Raw genomic sequence first — 7,829 nt, 5'->3', positions numbered from 1 at the left:
CGCCCCCGCCCCGCTGCCCCTTTGCGCGGCGCCGAGGTCGGCTCGTCTCCTTGGCGCTTCGGTGTCTGCCTCTACCTGTGTGCCGTAGTCCCTCCGCGATCTCGGCCCCGGCCTGGCTGTAGGCCCCACCACGAGTTTGCTGCCCGGCCCTGAACTTGGGGAGGGTCGCCGGGCGGGGAGGCGTGGCTTCCGCTCCTGGGGGCTTCTGGGCGCGCTTAGCTCTTTGTTGGAGGAGCTCCCGGGGCTGGACGCTGGCGTCGGGACCCTGGGCTGCCTTCAGCTCCTCTGCCCGCGGCGTCCAGGCGCCGGTCACCATCGCTGGGTGGCTGCGTCGGTGCCACCGAGGGCCTTCTTCGCCTCTGCCCTGCGGAGAGCCGAAACTAAATGACACGTTACCCGTTGATTCCCAAGAAGGGTTCATTGAAACACTTCTTTACCCTTTGCGGGCCTGGCGTGCATGCTTTGCTGCCCAGTTCTGTGACGATTGCTCGGTACAATTTTCTGCCCTTTCAGTTACAAAAATGTCTTGGCAGGTGTTAGTACACCCCTGCTTCCAAGTAAAGCACGTTTTGAAGTGATTTCAGTTCTTCGTTGGCAATTTATTCCACATTTGCTCCACGAAAGAAGGAACTGAATTCAGAGCTGCATTTAAACACATTCCTGGAGTTTCGTCTTTCGCTAGAAATGTTAGCTGGAAACAGTGAATGTGAAAATAACTTTACCCACAGCAAGTAATAGTTACTCAGCTTCAGTTGGATGGAAACTTGAAGGAAACAAAGCAAACGTTTTTGCCCTTTTTTGGGTGTATTTGACATGTCGATGACTTAGAAGTTAAACATTTAACACGTTTTAATTCTGATTAATTCGGCAAACTTAAAATATGCAGATTTGTACACATATTCTGTTAGTTTGAAGTGTTTTTCACCTTTCGTAAGAAGCAAATGAGAAGCATTTTTAAGCTACTGTTTGAATTTTTACGTAATTCTGGTAACTCTCCAGGTTTGAGTTTCCAAATACAAGAATGGGACGGATTCAGTTGCAACACGTTTAAAATTACTTTTTTCTTCCTCTAGTTTTCTTATAGTTAATACTCTTGATTTTGTGCCTAGCTGTTTTGAAATACTCAAAATGTAATTTGGAAATGTGAATAAAGATAATACATTTTTCCTTTGAGAACGTTTTATTTCAAAGCCAAACTCTATTAAGGACGTTGGAAACGGGACTACTATAATTAAAAAGTCTTGGTTGGGTTTTTGTGTAGCAGCATGAATGTCGTCAAGTGTTTTAGATAGATGTATAAATCAGTTTATAAAAATTTGTTTTTGAAAACAGTTAAAGCATTAAACGAGTGATATTTTTTTGGGGGGGGAGAAAACAGTCTACAGGGATCAGCCCATGGAGTGGTGGTTAAGGTGGCTAGATATCATTATGGACCACTCACTGTGTGGTTGGAGTCCTAGATCCAACGCCTTGAAAAACACTCGGGCGTCTATGTGTGTGTGTGTTTGCCTGTGTGCCCCAAATCCCAAGTGGAAAATGGAGAAGAAGGGATTGTAGCATGGACAACTCCTCTGGGGGTGCATTCTCTTTCTTTCTCTCTCTGGCAAGTACACACGCCATATAGCAAAATTAAAATAAATGAGTAAATAATAAAGAAAATAATATCTTAATATCTCTAGTAAATTGGGTGAAGCAGTGGAAATAAGCACCAATAAAAGCTTGGGGAAGATCAGGATAGTTAACTCTTAGGTAGTACATAACTTATATGAACTTGAGAAAGTACTACATACATACCTTCTTTACCTGAAGCTATAGTTCACTGATTAATGAGCTTTTAAGTTCCCTAGGCAGGAACTAATATATACAGATTGAATTATACATTCTAATTTTTGTTTATCTTACTGCTGTGATGTTTGTTATTGCTTTTATTTAACAGCTGAACTTAGGAAATCTCACAAAGTCTTATTTTTCCTGATTTTAAATGTTTTTTGATGTAATTTTTGATATTAGTACTGTGAAAACCTGTACGTTATAAAATTCTTTTAGTAGGATAGGCGTTTCCTAGAGAAAAGTTTACTGTCCAGTGTTTCATCATGCAGAAAAATGACAATTCATCTAACTGAAAAGCATTTGGCCAAAGCCCAGAGAATACCTCTGCAGTCAGTCTTGAATTTTAAACATAGATTAGGTTGAGTTATGGGCAATCTTTTTTTTGGAAGTTTATAACGTGCAAAGAAAGACTGTAAAGATTTATATTTAGCTTTTCTCGATTAAGTATCTGTGAGTGCTTTAGTTATATAGTAAACTCGATTTTAAGAGGAAAGTAATCAAAAACATTGTGGTTCTACAAGTGCTCTTAACTTACAGATGAATAGATCATTGTGAATGAGCATAACAATGCAAATGCAAGAAGTAACAGTACTTTGGATATGAGAAATAAAACAGGCTTAAGACTTGCGCCTTCTGCCACTTTTTTTTTTTTGAAAATAATTATTTTTTTACTTATTTATTTTAATTTGGCAAGAGAGGGACAGAGAGAGAGAAAGAGAAAGTGAGAAAGCAAGCCGCTAGGTCCAGGACTGATCCACCACGGTCGGCCATGTGGGAGTCCAGCGCCCTTAACCATGGTGCCACCTGCTGGCCCCACACTTTTTTATAGATTGAAAAGCTTCCAGAGTTTGAGATTCACTGAGCGGCACTGTTGAATAAGACTTCATTGTGGAGATTCGTTTTGATATGATTACTTTATTCATGTGAAGTAAGCAGTGTTAAATTTAGCAGGCATGACCTTCAAGATCATAATAATAGTTAAGTTTCTGTTGATACATCTATTTGCTTTTAAAAAGTAGCTTGACCTCCAGATACTACAGCTTCACTTCCGCAAACCCAGTTGAGGAATTGAGTTAGGATGGAATGTTAATTTATTTTTGAGATTTAAAGTTTTTCTTTTATTCTGCTTACTGAGTAAACAGGCAAATGAAAGATTATTATAATGGCTGTTGGCTGGTGATAAAGTAAAGATGTAAGTTTCTCAACTTTTAGTAAATAGACTTGCTGGATGGTACAATTCTAAGGTAAAATAGTAACTCCTAGGATTTCCAAGGGAGATTTTCCTTTATTGCATAGAAAATTGTAACACTGTTATACTAGCATGATATAAATTACAAGAATGATTAATATTATGATGAATTATTGGATGGGGAATGGGATGAGGTTGCTTTGTTACCTTAGCTCCCACAGAAGTTTAGAAGAAAGCATATTAACTGTGCTTGTGAAAATAAAGGGTGTATATTCAAAGAGGTAAGTGCCAGAGCCTTGAGGCTTGTATAGCACTAGTGTCTTGTGTCTTCTCTATTTACGTTACTGTAGACAAGTGGGGACTTTTTTTTTTTTTCCCTTTTCAGTTTTTGCTGTTAGGGCACATGTGCTTGCAGGAGATAGAAAGTGGGAAATCACACACACACACACACCCCAGGGGGATGGCCACCCTGCAGTCCCTTCTCCGGTTTCCTTTTGGAATTTCTGGCATGCATGCATATGTGCCTGGTGTATTTTTCAAGCCACAGGGTCTGGGACTCAAACTGTGCAGTTGGCCGTGTGGAATCAAGTGCCTTAACTTCCAGGCTACCTCCTGGCCCAGTGTGAGGATTTTTAAGCTTAGTTTTGGGAAAGAAATGAAAGGTATTAGATTTTGCTGTCTTTTGCTTTAACAAGTGACTGTGTTTCATGTTAGTATATGTAGTAAAAATATCTGTTAATAGAACCAGTAATACAACCAAGGCAGGCGTCTTTACTCTGCTACCAACAATCTTTTGACTTAACTTCTCTGGGACTCAGTGATCTCTATAATCTCCTGTCTCATTAAAAAATAATAATCCTACAGTGTGCCAGGTGGTGGTCTTGATGATGGGGCTAATATTGACTGTATCTGAAAAGCTGTGATTCCACATCTTATATTACATTTTTTCCTTGAAATTGAATGCAGCTTTCATTTGCAACCACAGCAATAATTCAGATGAATTTTGCCAAACAAAAGGGGAGGGGTAGGAAATTATTGGCCCATGTAACTGGAAAAGCCAGATTGTAGCACTAGTTCCTGGCGTGGCTGGATCCAGGGATACAGATGATATCATAGGTACTTGACCCGTTGCTCTCCATGTTTTAGTACTACTTTCCTCTATGTGGGGTTTTATTATTAATAACTAGCACATACAGAGAACACTCTGTTTCACAATGTCCATATATCCCTCTGATTCACCATTTTTGATTCCCCCCTTTCTCCCTGCAGTTAATCACTCGGCTCAAACCTCTTCTGAAGTTGGATAGGCATGACTGATTAGAAATACCTGTGAAATGATGTGAGGAGTTTTTGTTTGTTTGTTTTCGGCTGCTGTTTTTGTTTTTAAGCCAGAAGGGACAAGGGATTCTGGATAGACAAAAAAATAGGCGATTTCGGCAAAACCTAGTGATTTCTAGTACATGACCAAAGAAAAAGGAAAGGGAGATTATTTTTTTATAAAGTTATTTGAATTATATGGTTTTGGGGGCGGGAAGAGATTTTTTTACTATAGGGCGTGTATACTCACCGGAGAGACAGATGGAGAGAGAGAGAGAAGTCACCTCCCAGGGAGGATGGCATCTACAATCTCTTGTCCTTCATTCTACTCGTGGGATTTGGGGCTTGCACACATGCATGCATACAACACTTGTCTGGTGTGAGTTTCAAGCTGCTGGGTCAGGGACTCGAACCTCAGAGATAGATAAAAACCACATCCCAGCCCACTGTGCAAGTCCACTGTGGCAGTGTCTCCTTGACCATGGGAGAAGATAACAGATACCACACCAAAAATGAAAGAGTTCCTCACCTGCTTGAATCTCATCTGGGTCAACAGCAACTAGGCAGGAAACCCGAGGGAGCCACCAGGAGCAGAGGGACCACGGACTTCCGTCTACCTGGGATCACAGTCAACAGAAACGGAGTTAAGGCTGGGCACCTCTGGGACAGTATAAAAGCTTGCAGAACCTATCCATAAAACTCAGGAGAGTCAGGCATGACTCCAGCATGGGGGAAATTCCAGCCAATATTTATAATACCACTGGTTTTCCAGGGAGCCTACTTTGAGAGAGAAGGCAGGAGGTATCCTGAAATCAACATCATAGTTTGAGAATGCATAGCCATGAAATTTGTTCCTATTTCTTCACTTTAGGGGAGAATTTAGTTTGGTTATTTTTTTTAAAGAATTATTATTATTTTTTTATTCATTTATTTCATTTTTTTAAAAAAAATTTTGACCAGAGAGGGACAGAGTGAGAGAGAAAGAAAGAGAGGGAAAGTGAGAGAGCAAGCCTCCCGGTCCAGGACTTGAAGTGTGGTCGGCCATGTGGGAGTCCAGCGTCCTTAACCACCATACCACCTGCCGGCCCCGAATTTAAAGTTTTTAATATTTGGTGTTGGGTGGGGCCAGCAGATGGCATAGTGGTTTAAGGTGCTGGACTCCCTTATGGTTGACCACAGTTCGAGTCCCAGAACCAGTAGCTTGAAACTCACCAGGTGCGTGTGTGTGCGCGCGTGCGTGCCCAAAATCTTGAGAGAATGGAGAACGAATTGCATTGAGGCCGTTGTCCCTGGGGAGTGATTTCTTGCTATTTCCTTGTCTCTTCAGCAAGCACACACACATGCCCTATAGAAAAAAACTCTCAAACTATTTTTTAGTGTTGTGTTAAGAAAAGAGAGAAAAGAAAAGAAAAAAAATTTGTAAGTGGACTGCTCTGTTCAAACCTGTGTTGTTCAAGGGTATGTCCCGTTCACCTAGATTTGGGAGTTTTTAACATTTTGCCATCGATTTTCCTTTTCTCTCTCTCTTTTTAAAATATTTATTTTATCTTATTTAGTCATTCATTTATTTATTTTTTAATTTGACCAGAGAGAGACACACACAGAGAGAGAAGGGGAAAGTGAGAAAGCAAGCCACCAGGTCCAGGACTTGAACTGTGGTCAACCATGTGGGGGTGTCCAGTGCCTTAACCACCACGCCACCTGCTGGACTCACCTTTTCTATTTTTAAAAAACAATTTTATTTATGATAGAAGGTGTGTGTGCATATGTGAGATTAAGGAGGGGGAGAGAGGAAGAGGTGAGCACCTTCCCTCCACAGGTCTGGTCATACAGCAATCCCCTTCCTCTAGTCCTCCAGCCTGTGGGAATTGTGGACAGCCATGTGCTTGCCCAGTGTATTTTTAGGCACTAAAACTATGATTGCCATGTAGCATCCGGATTTTCTTGAAATATTTCACAGCTAAATCATAGAGCGGGCCCTTGCCATTTGGGGTTTTATCTCTGTGTAGATCTGTATATTTATATACATAAATTTTTTTGTTTAAACTGAAAATAGTTGCAGACATTACAAAACTTCATCCCCCTAATCTCAGCATTCCTAAGCAGAAGGATATTCTTTAACATAACCTTTACCATTTTCATGCTTAAGAATAATTCTGTTACGTAAATCTAATGTCCTATGTGTAGATTGCTCCAGTGTCTTCTATATCTGTTGTTTTTTTTTAAAGAATTATTTTACTTTATTTATTTTTAATTTGACCAGAGCGGGACAGAGTGGGAGAGAGAGAGAGAAAGTGAGAAAGCAAGATGCCAGGTCTGGAACTTGAACTGTGGTTGGCCATGTGGGAGTCTGGCCCCTCTGTATCAATTTTTATCTGTTATAAATGAAGCTTTACATATTGGATTTGGATGTTGTGTCTCTTTAGTTTCAGCCCATAACCTTCCTTCTGTTATTTTTTGTTTTATGAGAGAACCTGCCGGAAAGAGTAGGCACCGGGTTCAAGTCATGCTTTCATCCCCTTCATCCAGCTCTCCTGCTATTCAGGATCTTGCCTACATGCAGCATATGTTTCAGGTCAACTTGGGATTTGAAACTGTGGTCAGTCATGTGGCTTCCAACATTGCAGATTATTATGCTACTGCCTGGGCCACTTCAGTTGGGCTCTTCTGCTTTTATGAAATTTTTAAAATTGAAGTATTGATCTCCGTGGTTGGTGAATCTTTTTTTTTTTTTTTTTTTTTAAGTTTTGCCGTACCATGTGTACACTCAACAGAGAGAGAGAGAGAGGAAAAGTGAGAAATCCTCCAGAAGGGTTGGCCACACTGCATTCCCTTCTCCATTCTCTTGGGATTTTGGACACTCATGTATATGCATCTAATGTGAATTTAATTGGCCACGTGGGGTCCAGCCACCTTAACCTCTGTGCCACCTGCTGGTCCTGGTGAATCTTTTTTTTTAAAAGAATTTTTGGGAGACCAGCAGGTGGTATGGTGGTTAATGTGTTAGACACTCCCATATGATCGACCATGGTTTGAGTCCTGGACCTGGTGGCTTACTTTCTCACCCCCCCCCCCATGGTGTGTGTTTCTTTCTGGTAAATTAAAATGAATGAATGAATGAATGAAAATAAATAATTTTAGAAAATAATTATTTTGGGGGCTGGCAGGTGACGAGGTGGTTAAGGGCACTGGACTCCCACATGACTGACCACGGTTCGAGTCCTGGACCTGGTGGCTTGCTTTCTTACTTTCCCTCTCCCTCACTTGCTCACTTTGTCTCTCTCTGTTCAAATTAAAATAAGTAAATAAATTAAATAATTATTTTAAAACTTATTTTTAAATTTATTTTTATACTTTAACTTGCTATAGGGTATGTGTGCTCACCCGAGAGAGAGTGGAAGTGGTAAAGCAATCCACCAGGTCTGGGGCTTAAACTGTGGTTGGCCATGTGGGAATCCAGAGCCTTAATCACCATGCCTCTTGCTGGCCTAGT

The sequence above is a fragment of the Tupaia chinensis genome, unplaced genomic scaffold (genome assembly GCF_000334495.1).
Source record: "Tupaia chinensis unplaced genomic scaffold, TupChi_1.0 Scaffold000317_1, whole genome shotgun sequence".
In the NCBI taxonomy this organism is placed as follows: domain Eukaryota; kingdom Metazoa; phylum Chordata; class Mammalia; order Scandentia; family Tupaiidae; genus Tupaia; species Tupaia belangeri.
Note: the sequence above shows the minus strand (reverse complement) of the source record.